The 19,638-nt window shown below is 33.2% G+C and overlaps 2 long non-coding RNA genes across 3 annotated transcripts in view; one reads left to right on the top strand and one right to left on the bottom strand.

Moving 5' to 3' along the window:
* The window catches only part of LOC140002969 (uncharacterized), a 158,320-nt gene that overhangs the window by 122,453 nt on the left and 16,229 nt on the right, over positions 1–19,638 (bottom strand). The window lies entirely within an intron of this gene.
* Positions 1–19,638, top strand: part of LOC113844204 (uncharacterized) — a 143,687-nt gene that overhangs the window by 122,901 nt on the left and 1,148 nt on the right. The window lies entirely within an intron of this gene.

The following is a 19,638-nucleotide window of genomic DNA, read 5'->3' as shown; positions in this document are numbered from 1 at the left end:
AACTCTGCAATGAATAAAGATGCATAAAACATTTCCTGTAAAATAGGATCCCCTCATGCCTGGAAGAGACATCTTTTTTCCAGCCAGACTAACGCTCCTTTAAAATTCTGAAATATTCAACTAAATGGTTTAATTCTTTTTAGTTTCTGTCTCAGCCTGGGGTCAACGCAGAAATGCCACTGGACTGGCTTTTCTCAAGATATTTAATATTCCAGTCCGGCAAACTCATGTAACTTGATAAGATCTATGTGTTTTAATGTGCATCTGAATTAAACCTTAATTCAGTACATTCAAGTACTCCAGCTACAGAAAAAGTACTCAAAAAGTTTTTAAGTCTCTGTAAGATTCAGTAAGGCATGACCTATATTTTTTTGATTTTTAATTATTCAAGGAACCTTACATAGTCTTTTTTTTTTTTTTGTCTTTTTTTCAGAAAAAGAGATATGATTGCAAAGAGAAGTATTTTCCTTTTTGGTATGCTCCCCTTCATTTTGATCATGCATGCAAAATATTATAAAAATCAGATGAAAGAAATTTCTAGTGTTGAGTATCTAACTTTTCTCTGCTTAACTAAAAAGTATGCATCTGCAAACTGTTTAATGGTGTCTCTTGTATGCTGAAAGTGTTATGAGAGTTTCCTCTTCAGTGTCTTGCTCTTTAGCGTAGATAGTGCTTTCTTTGTTCTCCATATATAATAATTTTACTGGTACAAGATGTGTAAGTCATTCCGTAGATGTATTTTCAGTTTTTTATTACGTAGCATTTTTTAATACAAATTAAAGTTATCGCTTTTCCTTTCCTTTCCTTTCTCTTTCCCGCTCCACATGAATTGCTGTGTTTCATTTATTTGGGGAAAATAAGATATTCTAGCTATTTCCTTTCCTGAATTATCCAAAGCAGGCATTTCAGGGAGGAGTTGTGCTCTAAAATTAGTGGTGCAATATTGGTCCATTTCTTGAAAATATTGAAGATATTTTGTTGTATTCTACTCTGGCATGGAGAAAATTACATTCAGTTGCCCACTTTGAGGCTTAATAAGTAATACTAAAAGTGTTGTTCGAAATGTATAGATACATACATACTATATATAGATATATAGTAGCAGATATATTTAAGGATAGTACTTTAAGGATAGTACTTAGAACAGATGGACTTTCAAAAATATATGTATACATATTTTTTTAATTTATTTTTTTTTCCAAGAGTTGGATAAAACTCCATTGGAGTCAGGAGAATTTTCCTACATAACTCATTGGGACATCAGGGTCAGGCCTTCACAGAACCACTTAATTTTCTTATATGCCAGGAAAATCTCAGAGGCACCTTGGTCTGCTTAGTTAGACTTTGGTAGCAAAGATTAGTTCTCTTGGTTTTTAGTCAGATGTTTGTATAGGACACATGCTGCAGACATTTACTGTTGTAGTGGGACATGCAAGTTATGTGACACTTACTCCATTCCAGGATATCAGTGCTTTCCACAATATGCATAGATGTAGTTAATACTTTTCTAAAAATCTGATAATTGTGACATAGTAGGGGTACAGATTGGAAGTCTCTATTTCTGGCCTTTCAGAATATGCCCATGACAGAGGGAAATGAGAAGGTCAGAGCCCTCAGGAGTCTTCTGCAGAAGAGTTGCTGAGAAGCTGTTTTGCTAGCTAGGTTGAGAGAAAGCGATGGAGCAGCAAGTTTTAGAAAGCAAAAGCACGAGAGCCTATAGTATTGCAATGCTCCTGTACAGCTTGGAAGCATCTGTACATATCTAATATTCATGCCAGAAAATATTTGCAAGGATAGTTTCCTTAGAAAATATTTGGTGTAGGTAATTTATACTGAAATTAGATCTGCCATCAATTGATGTTGTTTTTCCCCTCTCCATACAAGTAGTTTTGTTATTCTGACTTGAGAAGAGAAATGTTGGTTTCAGGGATTCAGTTGATGCTGGCACTAAAAGCTTACCATATGGCAAATCTGTTCACTGAATCACAGTTTACATCCCCTGCTACTGTACTCTCAAAATAGATATTTTAAAAATTTAGTATTATGCTGTTATTTGTTTTGTATTTTATTGTATCACCATAGTAGTTTAAAAGAAGAGTCTTGCTGTAGATATGGCTTATAATTAATGAAAATTCTAATTAATTTTTTAGCAGCACTCAGTCTGCAAGCTGCAAAGCAGTCGTCAAGCCTTGCTCATTTTGGTACTGGTCTTGCAGTACTAAACCTAAAAGTAGTAAGCAGCAAAGAATTAAGACTTGTATGAGTAAGTAGATCTAAATGACCCTCAGCCTGGATTAAACCAACATTGAAAACCACTGAAAGTGACTTTTCTTGGACAACAGTTTTTTCTCACAGAAGGCAGGGAGTTTTCAAACTCTAGAGGCATGAAAGAGTGCTTATTATGAATTAAAAAAAATCACAGTAAGTAAAACGTCTGTGTACACCAAATTATTTCAAAACTATTTATACTTAAGTAAATCTCTTATATCCATAAGATAAGCTGCTTGCTCCAAATCTCCCTCATGGAAATTCAGAGCTTCCACTGTTGCACTCCAGCCTCATCATTCTCAGGGAAGCCGAACCAGGGGGTCTCAAACTCAGCCTTCTATTTAGTTTAAGAAACCAATGTGCAGTTATCACTAGATAGAAAAAGACAGGCCAGCAGAAAATCTCACCCTTCATTAGCAACATGCAGAGAAATATTCAGTATAGTATGTTTCCTTAACAGAAAGGTTTTCCAAGACATGAAATTTAATAGGAGTGCTTTATTGTCTGTCAAGCTCACTGGCAGTATCTTAAAAAGTCAAATCTATTAAAATAGCTTTTATTTATTTTTATATCATTTGGTTCCCATTGCTTCTAAAATGTATTGTTCCTTTATGGGTATTTTGTTTCCTGTACATCAGTTAGATATAATATTAGGCACAGCAATATCTGAAAAAAAAAAAAAAAAAAAAAAAAAAAAAAAGTGGGAGGGTATTTATGGCTATATGCGTTCCTCTGAAAATATGAATAAATACTTATGAAGTCTGCTAGGTGTGAGATGCAATATCAGCACTTGCAGGAAACTAATAATAGCTGCTTTATGATAAAACCTGAGAAATGACGAGGGGGGGGGGGAAGCCTAAGTAATTATGTTCCAAATAATCAAGACAGATGTCAAATATGTCATTTAATCAGAACCAAAAGTCACTGAAGAACATATATGGATAGAACTTAAATATCATTGTCAAATAATATTCATGTTAATACTTCTCACTTATACACCTGCCATTGAGGTTAAGTTATGAAAAGCTTGTATGAATCCATAAAGCTGAATTATTTTTTAGCTTAAAGTTGAGGAGATGTGTACCTTTGTCAGGCAAATTGCTTATTTCAATTTGCTTGTTTCAAGCAGCAGAAAAAAAAATAATAAAAAAAAAAGGATTACATAGAATAGAGGAAAGGCTTAAAGGCTGAAAGTCATTTATTTCCACAGAAACTATGAGTGGTTATCACACAGCAATCTAGAAAGCAAGGATAGTTTGACAACAGGAAATTAACAAAACTGGAAAAACAAACAAACAAAAACAGTGAATGTAGAACTGAAAGTTAAATATTTATATAGAGCTGAAGTGCAAATTTAACATGCAAGAGCATCAGTCAAATTAGCAATGTGATGTGTATTTAAACAGGAAAAAACACAGAAAGGATTACAATAATAAACCAACACACACTGATTCATTTTATGCTTGTAAGCACTAATTAAATTTGTGTGAACAGCCTACTTGGGTATCGTTATGCCCTAAATCATGAATTTGTGTTGTTGTTAAGATTACATGATCATTTCTAGATCCAACAGAATCTAAATAAAGGCTATGGTTCTTCTGTTCAAAGAAAACTAAATCCTCAAGGAGCCTCAGAATGAAGCTCAGAATGCAGAGCTTCTAAAGATGCTACCATTCTTAATTGGGAGAGTCTGAAACAGAACAGAAGTGACAGACTAACACTGAATAATTAAAGTTTTACTTAGAATTATAAGGATAAAATTAAGGAAAACAAATTACATTCCTTTGTTTGAGAAGTGACTTGGGTAGGTATGCTACACAATAAGGAATAGATAAAGGAATGAGAAGAGTAGAGGTTATCTGAAATAACCACCAGATTTCAACACAGCTCTCAGAGGACAACTGGAACCTGGTTCCTTTAGAATAGCAAAAGCTGATTGAGCATTCAAAGAAATGTGTTGGGTTTTACATCCACCAGCTGAGAGCACCACTTTTATCAAAGGCCAGCAGGACCCCCATTTTTTTTCTTGATAATTTTGCTCCTTAGCAAGTAAATATAATTGAATGCACACTTGGAATGAAACTTAAGCCTAAATTTTTATTGGTTTTTTGTTTTTTTGTTTTTTTTTTTTTTTTTTTCTGTCCTGCATTTATTCAGTGTCAATCCTAGAGAAGTTGTAGACTAGAAATGTTTAAATAAAGAGAATTTCAACTTCCAGGTATTTTAGCAAGAAATGGTGGTATGTGTTCATGCTACTGCCCTGTTGATTAAACATGTTTTCAGAAAGATGAAAAAACTCCCCAAGAATATCTACTAAAGGGTACCTCAGTAGAACTGTTGCCAACAGCAGACGCTAAAGCCATCAAGTGTGAAATGAAAATTAGGAAGTCATTGGACATTGATTTGAATTAACTCATAATGACCTGGTTTACGTTTCTGGCCTCTGGAAAGATGATTAGAACATAAAAACAACTTTCTGTGAAGGACATTGAACTATTAGTGAGCTAGTCATCAGAACATGAGCCATAAATGTCTTTGGTTAAGGTCTCTGGAAAACAATCATTCTGCTAAGATGCTGCAATAAACACTGGAATGGCATGAAAAAAACAGAAGAGTCTAAAATGTAAATGTCTCTATTCTAGAAGAAAGCACAGGGGCATAAATGAATCAAAAGAATTAGCGGCTTTCAAGAGTGTAGCTTAATTATAAACACAAGAAAGAAAGCAGCATATGGTATTGTGATTTATTTGGGTTTGGCCCCTCTGCAAAACAACTGAAGGTCAAGAAAAATGCAAGGAAATTCAGTGTTTTTCCACTTGAAGTGTCTTGGATGACCCATATAAACAGTTTTGTTATAAAGAGAGATTTAACAGTTTGTATCTTCTGACGATCTGTTACATGATTCTAGTTGACAGAACCTTTTTTTTATTTGAAAAATACATTGTGAGAAATGAAATGTTAAACCTGAAAATAGATCAATTCTATGCTCCTAGAAATACCTTCAAGATTTAAAAAGAAGATTGGGATTTATTTCAATTTATGGGCTCCTCCTTTTTTCAGTTTCATTACACTTTCACTTTCCATCCCCATTTTTAGCAAAATAATAATAATAATAATAATAATAATAATAATAATAATAATAATAATAATATAAATTAAAAAAAAATTACTTTTGGGAAAGATGTCTATGTTGGATTCTTCTTTTTCCCTTGTATTGTAGGTGTAACGAGGTGTAATGCTCTTAAGAAATGGAAATGCAAAAAATATTGAAATAAACATATGATGCTAATCGTTTAAATGGTTGTGAGTCTAGTTTCTCGCATGCACTATCACTTGGATTTGTAGTTTCTGACTGAGGGATGGGAGATTTGATATATATCATACATATGCCTTTTAGAATTTCATACAGCTGCTTAACTCTGGGTTATATCAGTGGGTTTTAATGGTTTTTGTTTGTTTTTTTTTTTTTTGATAAAATCTGCATGTTCTATGAAAAAACTCAGTAAATATTTTTAAAATTGTTAAAAGCTTTTTAAAATAATTCCATAATATTGTGAAGAAAAAGTTTTATAGTGTCTGAGCTGTAATGTACTGTAAATACAAAAAATAATAGCTTTTAAGAGCATGGAAAATTCTGTTCTAAAGGATCTTTGCATTTAGGTATTTGGTATTGAACATGCTGTCAGTTGACAAAGTCTTTATTTGAGAGAAGAAATGTTTGAAACTGATAGCCAAGAACTCTCTAATTGACCTCTGCTAATTATAATATTGATTTAACATGCTCATCATTCTACTCATGTTTTATTCATGAATTTGATGGTGGGGAAAAAAAGTCTTCAGTGTAAATCTCTTATTGAATGACAGCCACTGAAGACTTACTCTTTGTGTCTGATTATTACAGCGGAATAAGAGGTATGGATAGTAAAAGATACCAATTTTAGCTGTTCTAGGATATGGTCTTGACTTTCCAACAGGGTGTAGTTATTTTGCCATTTAGGAATTTACTAACATTTAGGAATTTATATCATGCCAGTATTAAAAATACATGTTTCAGTCTGTGAAATCTAATAAAAATCCCTCAGTTGACCACAGTTGGAGATTCTATTCCTGTGTAGTATATCCTAGAAGATCTTCTGAAAAAAAGTTGCATCTAGCCTGCAGTGTTCCCAGTCTCAGCCTCTAGTGAAAGAGATGTAAAAATATATCATTACTGTAGTTTCATTCTATAATCTTACATCAAATCACTCTCTCTTGTGATTATGGTGTGTTTGATTGTCTAAACAATGTTTTGGGGCTTAGTAGTTATAAAAAGTACCAGGTTTCAAGTGATGGAGAATTTTTATTAGCAGAGACATTATGTCAAACATAATGAGGTCTAAGCACCCAATTTGCTCTTAGCACTTGTGGGTAGAATGGCAAGGAATAGGTAATTTGTAAGTCAGAAGGTGGTATAAAGTAAATGTTCAGAATCTGGACTTAGAATATTTATTTATTTATTTATTTATTTATTTTATTGAGGGGTTGTTTCTCATGGATTTCCTCTCTAGGTTTAAATTATGACTTAAGATATCTAGGAGAAGTTGACAAATTTCTTCAACAGAAGGCAGATGTGATTTAACTGTATGGTACATCAGTTGTCTTAATTTAAACTGCTGTTGCGGGATATATAAACTAAACCAGAATCATTTTGCATAATCATGGTGCTTTTGTGTTTTCCATAGCATGCCTGATCTGTGGATGTTGTCAGATTGCTGAGCAAGTAAATGATGTGCAAGTAAATTTTGTCTTTTCCACCTAGATGGTGCATAAAATGTCTATAGAGATTAAGATATCAGAAACTGTTTTGGGAAAATCTGTCCTAAGATTACAATATCTTTGAAAAAAGTCATCATTTCAAAGTCCATTTCAGTTACACAAATATCTCTGAAAAGTACACTCCTCTCCAAACAAATGAAAAAAAATTATATATATATATGTTATATGCTTTATAAATATAGGTAGAAGATACATGTGTGTATCAATATATAGTGATATAACTTTATAAGGTGGGGCATGGGATTCTCTGTGTGCTAGTCTCAAACTCAGATTTATTAGTAGAACTGTTGGAAAAATGAATTCTCTTAAAACAAAGAAATTTCTGAAAAAGACTATACAAAAATAAAAGATTTGAAATGAGTTCTCCCTGATGCCTAATGTGGCTTTTCAGGGCATGTCTCTTCCTTCAGATTTTTTCTCTGTTTAACAACTTTTTAATTGCTTCCTGGATTACAGTAAATCTTCAAATCCCTAGGAAAAATACCTCTGCTTCTTGCTCTTCTCAGAATTTCCAAAATCAGCCTTTGCTGCTCTAGGGACCTATCAAAAACTTAGTGAGATTCTGATCTTTCAAAGATGAAATGTGCAACAATTTTTAAAAAGGTATTCTGTATAATCCCCCCAGTTCTCTTTTTGTTCATATTTTCTCTCAAGACAATATAATAGGTTCAACTCTTTCTAATTAGTTTCACTTTCAGATGTTAATTCAGTAACAGAAGATTGCAAAATATAAGAAATGAACACCATCATAGGCACATCTTCTATTGGTAGTTTGCATCCAATTTCCCACAGTATTAATCTCTTAGTAAATGCACCCATGCTTCCATCTGAAGTTATGAAGTTTTATTATAGCAAAAATCTAAATAGGGGACAAAACTTTAATAACATACCTTAAAGAGAATATTTTGGAAAGGCACATTTTCAAAATTGGTCTTCCATATTAGTGCAGTGACAGTGGGTGGAAGGGGAGAGGAGGGAGAGGAGACATTTTGGTTTGAGACCAGCAGAACTGTCAACTCCTGGTAGCTCACCGTAGAACATGATGGACCTAAGAAATTCGTGGAATTCTCCTGTATGTCATATGACATTTATTTGCTTGCAAAAGCTTCTTTAGGTAACCTCCACAGATGTTTATTTTAAAAATGCATGCTCAATGTTTTCTTTCATTGTAATGCTGACAGAATTGCATTTAGAAGTCAGAAGCAAAAGATCAGAAACAATAGCAATGCCAAGAATCTTTTTTTTTTTTTTTGACTGACAGACACGCTAGTTTATTTTTAGAATTTTTTTGTTTGTTTGTTTGTTAGTTAGTTTGTTTTTACTCTGACAAATGTGGAACAAAAACTGAAGATAGTCTATGAAATGAGATCTAGGACGTAAATAGGAAAATAGTAAAATTTAAATTTGTTACTTCTCAGAGTGAAATATTTTGTGCATTCTAACTGATTTTGTCTTGGGAATCCAAGTGGTAACTAAAGTATTCAACAACAAAGCTGTTAAAAAGGACATCAGAATGAAAAATTACCTTCTATGCAGAAGCTAAGACTGGTTTAATTTTAAGAAAAGCTACCTGTTAAATTGAATTAGCTGCACATTCTTTGCAAAATAGAGGATTTCAGCCAGAAAAGCTTTTGGCCACAGTATCAGGTGCATTATATTACAAGTAGTTATTGGCTTCTCATAGAGATGTGAGATGCGCTGGTTCAATATGAAATGACAAAGATGTCACTATGAAAACAGAGCTTTGCAGAATGGTTAAGGCTCCTGATCTGTCAGTGGGACTATTCCATTATACATCAATATAAAGTAGACTTTCTTTATTTTACATCGAATTGACCTGTTATATCAACATCTCTATTATCTTTCAAGTCTCAGGAGAAACTGTTTGTGTTCTTTAAAGGACATCTTAGCTACACAGTTCCCATGGAAGGTTTCATGTTTTGTAAAGGGAATTTTTCTATTTAATAAGAGATAGCAACACTTCTGAAAATTAAGGAAAAGTTTCCTTCTTCTTAGATTGGTTTAATATACTGTCTTTATCCTGAAGCAGGGAAAAAGAGGGACTCTTCAGTCCCTAACATCTCTTCATAATTTCTTGCCCATGTAAGTTGTCTTTTTTTTTTTTTTTTTTTTTTTAATAACAACAGTCAGATTAAATGCAGATGTAGCACAAGAGCTGTAAAAATGCTTTCTTTTGGAAGAAAACAAAGTCCCGAAGTCAAATTCTGTAACTGTTGCATCATTACTATGTGAACAATTTCTCACTTAGCAGTTTTTTGTTTGGTTGTTGGGTTTTGTTGGGGGGGGGGGGGGGGGGGGGAAGAAAAGGGGTTGGTTTAGTTTTTTTCTGATGTCTCATGTCTAAAGGAAAGACAAGTAACAAACAGTCAAATGTAGCTCACCATTGTTAACTGAGTGTTGGTTGGTTTATTCCTCTGTATTCATTCAAAAATATCTATGGTCCAAAAAGCTTTGCAAAATTTCATCATGAATGATGATAATTTTTGTGATGGATGATAAGATGATATTGTTATTTTATTTTACTTTGTTTTGTTTTGCTTTGCTTTGTTTGAGGGAGTGCATTTTACATCTTTCTAATTTTTCTGGTTTAAACTCACTCAATGACTCAGTCAAGAAATTTAATGTGAGTGACTGGCAACTGCTGTGAGTGACACCTAGCAAGTATTTGTAGCGGGAGCATAACATTGGTAACAACACATCTTGTATTATAGGCAAGGAGGGGGTGTGAAGGAACTCTTCAAGGTAAATGTTGCAATCCTAAATGGAAGAAAGGATATTAGAAAAAAAAAAAAATAGCCTACAGAAAACAGTGGAATTTATGTCCCAGAAGGCTGTATCTTGAAGGTGAGGGACCATCAGATTTAACTAATAATAATTGTCAAAAGAAAAACACAATTATACTTTAGGAGGGAAATTAAAACTGATACAAATGGTCCTTTAGTCATAAAATAAAATAGGATCTTTATTCTTTGACAATGAAGATGAGATTAGAGCTGATCAAGATATTACCCCTGAACTGAAGGAATACATTAGCTAAGTTTTCAGTAAGAGTGATAAGGTGAAGCATGAGGATGGAAACAAGATAACTAGTGGAAATGGAAATAACCATATCTGAAGAAAACGGAAATTAATTCAGTCAATAAGTATGAAGGGAAGATAGACAATTTCCATTCCAGAAGACAGAAATTACAGTAAAGTTGCACTTCATCAAAAAAAAAAAATCAAAAAAAAATCAAATGGAACATGGTTTTATATGATAGGGAGGTAACAAATGTACCAAATGTACTTATTTTAAGAAAAAGAACTGAGGTAGGAACCTATTAATCTGTTGTTTTGACTTAAAAACAACACTCATGGAAACAAATATTTGAACGCTTTGAGGGAAAGGGGAAAATAGGATTATTTAAGCCCTTATTGTTTGTATACAGAATAGAAAAGAAATTTAAGAAGTATGAGACCCATGCTAGAATGTTGACCTGCATTTTCCAGATGAGACTATGACTCTTACATCTACTATCATCAGCATGTAATTTCTTAGAAAATATTTCATGATCTAAGTAATGCATTCTTTCATGTACACATTCTCCTTGAGGCAATTATTCCTATGTCTTTTAAACTATTTTAGACTAAAAAAAGAAATAGGGAATTATACATTACACCTTTTTGTTTTATAGAGACTATTCATTCACTTTTTCTCAGAAATTGAGGGTTATCTAGTTAGAACAAAATAAAATGCTTGCTTAGCAGTTTTATCTATGCAATTCTCTGCTTACAGAGCTTCATGCTATCCAAGTTCTTTGACATATTTGGTGTCCTACTTTGACGTATATGGTATCAAACACACGGAGAGTGCTATGTCTCCCACCATATGAATACTTCCCTTAGGTTCTGCAGTGCATCTCAATCCAGAGCTATTCATTTAACCATAATATTTGCTTTAAGATGTTGCTAAGAAGCTTAAACATGTGCTACTGCAGTGAAACATTTTCAGTTGACCTTAAAGTGAATCCATCTTTAAAATTTGCTTTTTGAAAGATGTCATATTTTATCTCTAACTGTAAACAGTGATAATGTAGTTCAAAGACAACCTGAATCTTGAAACTGTAAAACTTATGAACGTATATCTCCGCTGCACCATGCAAAGCTCAAACTGTGATGGGGACACCACCTGTGCATAGATTAATGATATTGTGGTATTGCTTTAGAACTGTCAATTTACTCAAAGGTGGATTCATAAATGCCTGTAACTGAGATATGGCAGAATTTAATATTTAATTCCAATTAATACTGTAAAGTAGCAGCAAAGCAATGTCTATTAAGTTAGACTCATTGCAGAATAGTGCTGCCATACACTTTCACTATATTCACAACACTTGTATTCATTCCAGCTTTCTACTCAATTTTATTACCCTTCGGCACCTGCTGTTTTTCAAACAAAAATTTGTTGTGAAGTAATCCATGTCCTCCTGACTACTGTCTTTCTCTCTATTCTTCCCCCTCCACTGTTGCACAACTTTTCACTCCTCTCCGTGTTTAGAGATTTTCTAAAACTGCTGAAAAGGACTGCTGGAAGTGGGGAGAACTGATTAGCACAATCTTTCTAATGGTGATGTGACAGGGGAATCTATGTAATTTCAAGACAGGGATGTGATCATACACACGTTAGGGAGAATCAAGCTGATGTGGCTACAAAAATTACAACTGCAATTGCAGCTGTTTATTTTGTGTCTTGCTGTTGTTTTCTAACATGGTGAAGATTAAATTTAAAAATCCTTAAATTAAATAAAAAATCTCTGACAAAATGAGTGCTGTATCATCACCTCTTAGTTCATAAAGGTAGATGAATATTCAAACATTCATTTGTGCTCCCTTTAAATTACTATGATGTGTTACTTTTTCATTAATGACAATGCAGTTATTTAAATTTGAAGTCAGGTTCGTGACTCCATTTCAGAGGAGGATGTTAACATTGAAAAAAATCAATACATAATCAAGATTAAACAATCCCCCTTCTGATGAAAATGCAATAGGAGATGGTAACTGTGTTGATTAGCAGTGTTCACAGACTGTGACTGCAGAAAGTGTGTGCAAAGATGAAGAAACCATACACATGGTGGAGGACCAAGCAATTAAAAACTGGATGTTTGTTTTTCATTTCATCCTGAAACAAAACCAAATTTACACTTCACTGATTTCTTTTTAACAGAAAGGAATCAAGTGAGAAACATTAGTTTATCTTTTGTTTTGTAAAATTTAGGTACAGAGGGACAAATAACCAAGGTGTTCACAGTATCTCAATAAAAAATCATGCCAGTAAGATATGTTTTCCCTTAGTCATTTACATATGATTAATATTTTCAGTGCCTAAACAACAGGGGGGGCAAAATGGACCCTTCAAATATTCTACATCAAAATATATACTAACTTATAGATAATCAAGTTGGGATGGCAATAATGACTGGACAATTCTAGATATATCATAAAAATTGGAAAAAGTTGTTTTGTATTTTGCTCATTCCATTTCTCCTTGCCACCTAAATGCCAGAATTCTGCTGGGATAAATCAGTATAACTCTATGGATGACTGTGAATCCAAATGTATGTTCATCAGCCTCATATGGGAAGTATCATCAGATACGTTCCTGAATTTTCTAGATAATTTGCTACAGTCCTCATGACAAAATTATTTTTAGTGGAAAGTAAAGCAAAATAGCCCAAATATCGGTATTGTTTTTTTGCAAACTGGAAGAATAAGGAAAAGTTATTAAACCTATAGATGTTAATAGATGTAGTAGTAACATTGTTCCTGAACAATATGATTAAAAAATAATAAGAATTTAATGTCAGTTGCCTGTTTGACTATCATGAAAAATAGTATCAGGTGAAAAGACCTTGCCACCTTGATTATGAGTGCTTGCAGAGTGGTTATGGCACTACCCAATGTTATGCATTTGTTTTTAAAAAATATGCCAAACAGATAAATTTTATATTTATGCTTTGGAGAAACATGGCTGGAATGTTCTTACAATATTTCTTATTATTGCTGTATTTATTGCAAGTGAATATTAAAAAATAGAATAAAAATTACTATATGTTAATGGGAGGGACTAGGATGTTAACTTCTGGTATACAACATTCAAATCCATCCATGCTGCAAGAGACCACATTAGATTTTGTGTAGGCTAGTGTGTTGTTTTTTTTTTGTCGTTGTTGTTGTTTGTTTGCTTTTGCTATTGTTTTGGAGATTTGTAGAATTAAAATCCATTCATTCTTCTAACAGTATTTAGACATAGCTTTCTGAGCTGTATTCAAGCTATATCATAACAAAGACGTACTAAAGAGGCTGAGTAAACATCTAAATAAAGTAGGAAACTCTGAGCTTTGTTTGTTACAAAGCCTACTGACTTAAGGCTTTTTATATTCTTACAGTGGCTTTTTCTGCTAAGAAAGAGTCTGATTTCATCATGGAAAAACAACACACAAAGTCTTAGCTTGTGCGTATGAATGTTCCAATCATGACAAATTGGATTAAACGCAGTCATACGTGGTGTTATGAAACAGTCTCCAAACACCTTCAATTTATAATGTTAAAGTCTACTTTCAATTTGATCAATATAGTATTTTTTCAATATTTATAGTTTGAAAAAGGAATAAAAGGTTGTAGTCCAATATGTTTCTGTGAATCCCAAGAAAAAGTGCAGAAAGAATAAAAACAAGGGTAAAGCCAATATAATGAAGTGTTTAGGGGTGTGTTATAAAAGTAATAAACTTTCCTTTAACCACATTGTGCCATTTACTCTCTCTCCATAACTGTGTAGTTTAGTTGGCAAATATTTGCTGATTCATTTGATGATTCTTGTGGCTTAAAATGTGAATTTAGTTACTTTTTCTCACACAAAACACCACAGGTCACCAGCATGACTAAATTAACTTAGAGCAGAACTACTCAAACTTTTTTCTATGTGAACAAAATACTTATATTATCTGTCGGCAAAAGAATTGTGTATTGTTCCTGTGAAATAGCCAAAGAAAAAGAAAAATGTAGAGTGTTGAATTAATGAGTACATCCATAGATATAGCTTTGTTTTATGACATATCTGAGCACCCAGGGAAAAACAATTACAAATAAGCTCTTAAATCTTAATATGTTAAGGTTATCAGGTATTACTGATTTTTTTTTGGGGGGAAGGAGGGGGGCGGGATGGAGGGTGGAGAATTTTTGCCTTTATTCCCTTTTTTCCCTTTTTTATTCCCTTGTTTATTCCTTTTTTTTTTTTTTTTTGTATCAGAATTATCAGTAACTAATGTCCCTTTAAAGAAACAGCGAGAGATTGGGAAACTGATGCTTCTTTGCTTTTTTTTTAATCTTTTTTATTTTTTTTTTTTTCTCAAGGAGAACTAGTTTAAAATGATGAGATTTATTGATTTGCCTCACTGGTCCTGCTTTCACATCAATTACACTGAAAACTTCATGTGTTGAGTACCACTGAAAATCAGTCTATGAGCTACCTAGTACTGAAAGCATTAGACCTTACTCAGGAACTTTTTGTTTCAAAGGTATTCTTTGTGCTGTATGTGTAAGAAATCATATTTGGAGCCATGGAGTGGAAATGAAAAGCTGCAAAGCTCTGACCTGCTTTGATTAAAAAAAATAATAAAAAAAAAAAAATAGAGAGAGCTTTGCTCATTTTCTTCCTAAAGCTCTTATCAGCCCTCAAAGCTTTCAATCTACCTGAAGCCACTAAAAAAAATCTTAATATCTTTCAGGTTTTGCAATCAACCCTGAGATTTAGTGCAACTTGGAAAGTATCCCATAGGGAGGATATTCTGTAATAATTCTTTAGTTTTCTGCCATTAGGTATTTGCCAGTTCTCCAAGGTATTCCACAATGAACAACACAAACTGAGAAAATACATGCACAAAAGTAGCACAGACACTGGTTCCTGGTTACCTTACAAGGAACGAATAGTCATGTTTTTGGTTTAAGTTGACAAGTGGTTGGTTTTCAGAAGGTTGGCTTTGCTGCTTTGTTGGTTTGTTTCATTTCTTTGTTCTAGTTTGTCTAGAAATGTACCGGAGGTTTCATATTCATTGTGGGAAGATATTCCCCACAAAATCTTTTAGCTGTTATGCAGCATTTGACAAAAAGCATGGTCAAAGTTATGCCTGAGATTCAAACTCTGTTGGTCAAACCCGCTCTGTTTCTTTTGCATTGGGTTTGCATCTGACCTAGCTTCCTCTTGCTTGCTGATTTATCTGATTGCTATGTCAGAATGTGGCCATAATGTAGTTAGACTAATCAAAAAATTGGGACCATTAGTTTTGTTTACCACACAGCAATAGAGCCGTAAAAACAATCTTGCCCTCTGTATTGCAGTGAGTTCCCAGCACAGAGCAAGATCTACAGTTTTGTCAAAAGGTTGCATGTCTAACTGAAAGTGATGGACAGTACAGAGAACCTTTCCAAGGTATCTCTTATCTGTGGCCTGAAGTAGACTGAAAGTACAGATTCAGACACTTTTATTCTGAAGAATTATTAGCTTTTTTCTTGAGTATAGCTATTTGTTTGGAATGTGACTGCACGTACATTAAACCTGACACCAAATAACACATGCCAGTTTCAGGTTCCTGCTGATTTTTAACAGCCATCAGAAACTCAGAGCTAGGGGATAGGTAGCAAATGATAGCTATTGCTATCAAATGATAGCAATTATTCCATTGTGAGGCATTTCTGATTCAGTGCGATGAAAATAACATTAAATTAAGTTTTTCTCTCATTTTCATCTTTCTGAACTGTTTGACCAACCGCAGATATATATCAGAAAATTGCACTCAGGAGATAAGGAACTAGTACAACAGAGGGACATCCCAGCTGTTCCTTAGAAAAGAAGATCGGGGCAGAGGTGTTTACTTGTAAGGTATTATTGTAAAAAACCTTAAGGATTTTTCTTAGCTGTTGAAGTTGCAGAAAAGGAGCTTAGATTTGAGCCCATCTAAGGTCAAAAGGGTCAATTTTGTGGGCTTTATTTGCAAATAGTCTCATTTTCCAACTTGAAGTTTGGTGAATAACTCTGTCTTTACTCTGCTCAGTTCATGCTTTTAATCTTTCTGTTAAAATGCTGTATGGAAAGGCTGTGATTTTTCTGCAAAACTGCTTGGAATAGAAACCTGATATTCCAAGTGGAAAGGAGGATATTTTTAAGCTAATTAGAGTATTTTGTGAATTAGTTCAGACTGACTTTACTATATGTGGTACAGTTAACCACAGAACTTTCAAGAAGTATTTTGCACCAGTGTCACAAACTATAGCTGTACACGGGCATTTAAACTTTCCAAAACACATACAAATTCTTCCATATGCTTATGCTGTATAGCAAACATTTTTTATCTCCATTACAAATGTATGACTTTTATGACTTCTACGAAAGCTGCTAAAACATATCGGAGTGAAAAATCTGCTCTTTAAAATGGAAGAAAAAAAATGCGAAGGACTTTGAAAGCCTAAATGCAGCACTATTTCATCCAACTTGCCTGCATGTCCTATTTTGTGAGAAAAGTGAGTAAAGATAGACCAATAAAAACATAAAAATTGGAGTTCTCATTTATTTCATGCAAAAAGATTGCTGAATCATTTCCAAAAGCAATGTGGGCATAATCCTGTCTATCATTTCCTGCCAAAGTGAGAGACTACAGGGAAAAATTCACTTGCACACAAAGCAGGGCTGAGTCATATAATTTTACTATAAAAAACAGTGGGTTTAAACTTTGTATATAAATGGTTAAAGTTTAGTGGTTTTGCAGAGTTATGACCAAGATAAAATGGATCATTTTCCCAATTAACTTTAAGAGTGAACACTGAAAATAATTACAAAGTTTAGAGGAGCAAAAAAATCAGTATAGTCCCCACAGAGTTCTAGAGGTGAGAGGGTCATGGCAGCAGAGATTCTGGCATTTGAACTGGTATATGTTTTGCTTATATTGAAAAAAATTTACAACAATCTGTGCCTCCTGCGTACAACTTTTTTTTTTTTTCTTTCCAGTTTAAGTGATTGGAAGTGAACAACAAATTTTGAGGGAAGTGAACAACAAATTTTGAGACAAAGGGTTTTTTGTTTTTGTTTTTTAATTGTAAATTTTATTATATGCTACAAATAGTATGTTTTCTGTGTATAGGTGTTTGTCTATGTTACGTAGGTAAAAAATGCAAATTATTTGTATTTTGTCATTTTTTTTAGGTTTGAGTTCATGTGCAAATCTTAATCTCAGAAGGCTGTGTATTGTTCTGTGTGCTTAGACTAGACTTGGACAGACATTCTTACTAGCTTCATGGGAAAAGTCCAACTTAAAGTGGGAGCTGGCTCACACACCAAACCTTGATCTTCAGACTGACAGTGTGAACGCAACCTTTTGTAACCTCCTGAAAAGGCTGTTTTCACAATCACAGGAAAGAATAATGAGAGCACATTGGAGTATTTTTGTTATATTTTTCTAGTCCAACTCCCACTTCAGTAAACAGCATTATTCCCTTGTGAATTGATGGAAGGATTTTTTTTCCTTTCAGAATTTTTTTCTTGTCTGAACAGTGTGTGAGTACTGTTCTCTGACTCTTGACTGAAGATATGTTCCTTTGTTCCTTTTTTTTTTTTGTTTTAACTCTAATACCATTTTCAGATAAAGTGGAATGAATGCTATATCTGCCTATGTAGCAGCAAATACATTTACTGGTACTTTTCCAGAAATAACATAAATCTATTGGGAAAGCAGTTGCTGTGTTGATACATGGGTGAATTTAATGTATTCATATTGTATTTTTGTTATATTCACCAATAGTCTTGCTCCCTGTTCTTCCTGTGCATTTTTCAGTTTATTCCCATAGTAGAATCTTATGTGTTGTTTAAGGTGTTTTGTTGTTGTTGTGGTGGCGGGTTTGTTTTGTTTTATTTTAATATGTCCTATCTGTAGTTCACCTGGTGTAATATCTCTTTATAGCAGAATCAATTTAATTTTTTATACATTTCGCAGCTCTTGTGCCAGAGAAGAATCCAATTTTCTCTGAAATGTATAGACTATGGCATGACTAGGTGAAATTACAGGCTAAACTTGTGACTGCTTTAAAGCAAATAAACAAAGATGGAAAATGCATAAGAATTACATGGTTGTGACAATGTGTCAGTTCAGTTTGGACTTTAGGTACTCATAATGATGTGTGTTGCAGGTTAAGCTGACCTCTTGCAGTTTAATTCAGGATTTTATTTTATTTTATTTTATTTTATTTTATTTTATTTTATTTTATTTTATTTTATTTTATTTTATTTTATTTTATTTTATTTTATTTTATTTTATTTTATTTTATTTTATTTTATTTTATTTTATTTTATTTTATTTTATTTTATTTTATTTTATTTTATTTTATTTTATTTTATTTTATTTTATTCCTTCTATTCTATGTTTTCCAGGACTACACAAACAGTTTGCATATACCAATACTTAAAATGCTAATATTAGATACTTCTCTGAGCCCCCAAAATGAGACAGTTATTTAATTGGCACATACGTAGAGTCTGTACCAACTATCCTCTGACATGCCTGTAAGTCAATGTGTAGCTGTACCTGCAGAGATCACTTACTACTCTGAGGCTTTGTGCTGCAGCATCATTTTAATGCTATAAGTTACATTGTGGGAATTAGAAGGGAAAACATAAATCAAGTTACAGTAATAGAAAAGCTACATTTAAAAAAAGAAAAAAAAAAAAAAGGTGTGTGTGGGGGGCTATCAGCTTATCTGTTTAGTCTCTGATTTATTTATTTTTTTTCTCTGGTAATCAGAGGAATTTATGTGCTGTTTGTATTTCCACTGCTTTTAGTACACATAGTGCAGTCATGATTCAAGGCATTGATTCACTAATGTTATTCAAAGTCAGATGCATTGGAATCATTCAAGTTTCTTTTCAGTTTAGTTGTTTTGTTTGTTTTGTTTTGTGTTGCAAACAGCTGTTTGAGTTGACACAACAGAAATATGTGGATAAAAATAAAGGAAGTACATGAAAGACTTTTATCATTATGCTTTCAGAGTCTAATTGGCTCAAGTTGGATACAAAAGCTATTCTTCTCTTAGAAGAAACAAAGTTAATTCACAAGGGCTATGCTGACCGCAGCTTTGCTTCTTCATGAGTTGGTTGTCATTAATCATTTTTATTGCTAGCAATCCAAGTTGTGCATGTAGTAAATTAACCTCTTCTCAATCCTCTTTCACTAATCTTTTACCATGCTATCTAAATGCATAAAATGGGTATTAAGTAACACATAGTGTAATTCCCAAGCTGAATCCTTACACTTATATGAATAGATCGCTAATAAAACTAACTTGGTTATGTTCTGAATAAAGATGTTGATGTCTTAAATCATACTTCTGAGACCATGTCAGAAAATGAGTTGTTTTTAAAAAGAATTAGAAAATAAGTTTGTTTTCATTTCTCATACCATGTAACAGAAAAAGACAGATAGCATCTCTCTTTTTGGAGCACTGTCTGATTGC

Source organism: Anas platyrhynchos, chromosome 7 (assembly GCF_047663525.1).
Source record: "Anas platyrhynchos isolate ZD024472 breed Pekin duck chromosome 7, IASCAAS_PekinDuck_T2T, whole genome shotgun sequence".
Classification (NCBI taxonomy): Eukaryota; Metazoa; Chordata; class Aves; order Anseriformes; family Anatidae; genus Anas; species Anas platyrhynchos.
The sequence above is the reverse complement of the archived record's forward strand: the minus strand, read 5'-3'. Positions and strand labels throughout refer to the sequence as shown.